This window comes from Bison bison, unplaced genomic scaffold (genome assembly GCF_000754665.1).
Source record: "Bison bison bison isolate TAMUID 2011002044 unplaced genomic scaffold, Bison_UMD1.0 scf7180017864370, whole genome shotgun sequence".
NCBI lineage: Eukaryota > Metazoa > Chordata > Mammalia > Artiodactyla > Bovidae > Bison > Bison bison.
In genome coordinates this window covers 7,755,952-7,758,687 of record NW_011494942.1, presented here as the reverse complement: position 1 = coordinate 7,758,687, position 2,736 = coordinate 7,755,952, and positions in this window count along the sequence as shown.

The following is a 2,736-nucleotide window of genomic DNA, read 5'->3' as shown; positions in this document are numbered from 1 at the left end:
AGTTGTACAGGAGACAGGGATCAAGACCATCCCCATGGAAAAGAAATGCAAAAAAGCAAAATGGCTGTCTGGGGAGGCCTTACAAATAGCTGTGAAAAGAAGAGAAGTGAAAAGCAAAGGAGAAAAGGAAAGACATAAGCATCTGAATGCAGAGTTCCAAAGAATAGCAAGAAGAGATAAGAAAGCCTTCCTCAGCGATCAATGCAAAGAAATAGAGGAAAACAACAGAATGGGAAAGCCTAGAGATCTCCTCAAGAAAATCAGAGATACCAAGGGAATATTTCATGCAAAGATGGGCTCGATAAAGGACAGAAATGGTATGGACCTAACAGAAGCAGAAGATATGAAGAAGAGATGGCAAGAATACACAGAAGAACTGTACAAAAAAGATCTTCACGACCAAGATAATCACGATGGTGTGATCACTCACCTAGAGCCAGACATCCTGGAATGTGGAGTCAAGTGGGCCTTAGAAAGCATCACTACGAACAAAGCTAGTGGAGGTGATGGAATTCCAGTTGAGCTATTTCAAATCCTGAAAGATGATGCTGTGAAAGTGCTACAGTCAATATGCCAGCAAATTTGGAAAACTCAGCAGTGGCCACAGGACTGGAAAATGTCAGTTTTCATTCCAATCGCAAAGAAAGGCACTGCCAAAGAATGCTCAAACTACCACACACTTGCACTCATCTCACATGCTAGTAAAGTAATGCTCAAAATTCTCCAAGCCAGGCTTCAGCAATACATGAACTGTGAACTTCCAGATGTTCAAGCTCGTTTTAGAAAAGGCAGAGGAACCAGAGATCAAATTGCCAACATCTGCTGGATCATGGAAAAAGCAAGAGAGTTCCAGAAAAACATCTATTTCTACTTTATTGATTGTGCCAAAGCCTTTGACTGTGTAGATCACAATAAACTGTGGAAAATTCTGAAAGAGATGGGAATACCAGACCACCTGACCTGCCTCTTGAGAAACCTGTATGTAGGTCGGGAAGCAACAGTTATAACTGGACATGGAACAACAGACTGGTTCCAAATAGGAAAAGGAGTATGTCAAGGCTGTATATTGTCACCCTGCTTATTTAACTTCTATACAGAGGACATCATGAGAAACGCTGGGCTGGAAGAAGCACAAGCTGGAATCAAGATTGCTGGGAGAAATATCAATAACCTCAGATATGCAGATGACACCACCCTTATAGCAGAAAGTGAAGCAGAACAAAAAAGCCTCTTGATGAAAGTGAAAGAGGAGAGTGAAAAAGTTGGCTTAAAGCTCAACATTCAGAAAACTAAGATCATAGCATCCAGTCCCATCACTTCATGGGAAATAGATGGGGAAACAGTGGAAACAGTGTCAGACTTTATTTTTGGGGGCTCCAAAATCACTGCAGATGGTGATTGCAGCCATGAAATTAAAAGACGCTTACTTCTTGGAAGGAAAGTTATGACCAACCTAGATAGCATAGTCAAAAACAGAGACATTACTTTGTCAACAAAGGTCCATCTAGTCAAGGCTATGGTTTTTCCAGTGGTCATGTATGGATGTAAGATTTGGACTGTGATGAAAGCTGAGTGCCAACGAATTGATGCTTTTGAACTGTGGTGTTGGAGAAGACTCTTGAGAGTCCCTTGGACTGCAAGGAGATCCAATCAGTCCATTCTAAAGGAGGTCAGTCCTGAGTGTTCTTTGGAAGGAACGATGCTAAAGCTGAAACTCCAGTACTTTGGCCACCTCATGTGAAGAGTTGACTCATTGGAAAAGACTCTGATGCTGGGAGGGATTGAGGGCAGGAGAAAAAGGGGATGACAGAGGATGAGACAGCTGGATGCCATCACTGACTCGATGGATGTGAGTTTGAGTGAACTCTGGGAGTTGGTGAATGACAGGGAGGCCTGGCGTGCTGCAGTTTATGGGGTTGCAAAGAGTCAGACACGACTGAGCGACTGAACTGAACTGATTCTGACCGGTGGTATCTCATTGAGGTTTTGATTTGCATTTCTCCAATAATAAGTGATGTTGAGCATCTTTTCATGTGTTTGTTTACCATCTGTATATCTTGTTTGGACAAATGTCTGTTTAGATCTCTTTCCCAATTTTTGATTGGGTTGTTTGTTTCTATGGTATTGAGTTGATGAGCTGCTTGTATATTTTGGAAATTAATTCTGTCAGTTGTTTCATTTGCCATTATTTTCCCCCAGTCTGAGGATTGTCTTTTCACTTTGCTTATAGTTTCCTTTGCTGTGAAAAAGATTTTAAGTTTAATCAGGTCCCACTTGTTTACTTTTGTTTTTATTTCCATTATTCTAGGAGGTGGGTCATAGAGGACCTTGCTTTGATTTATGTCATCGAGTGTTCTGCCTGTGTTTTCCTCTAAGAGATTTACAGTTTCTGGTCTTACCTTTAGGTCTTCAATCCATTTTGAGTTTATCTTTGTGTGTGGTGTTAGGAAGTGTTCTAATTTCATTCTTTTACACACAGCTATCCAATTTTCCCAGCACCATTTATTGAAGAGGCTATCTTTGCCCCATTGTATATTCTGGCCCCTTTGTCAAAAATAAGTTACCCATAGGTGCATGGGTTTATTTCTGGGCTTTCTATCTTTTTCCATTGGTCTATATTTCTGTTTTTGTGCCAGTACCATACTGCCTTGATGACTGTAGCTTTGTAGTATAACCTGAAGTCAGGAAGGTTGATTCCTCCAGCTCCATTCTTCTTTTTCAAGACTGCTTTTGGCT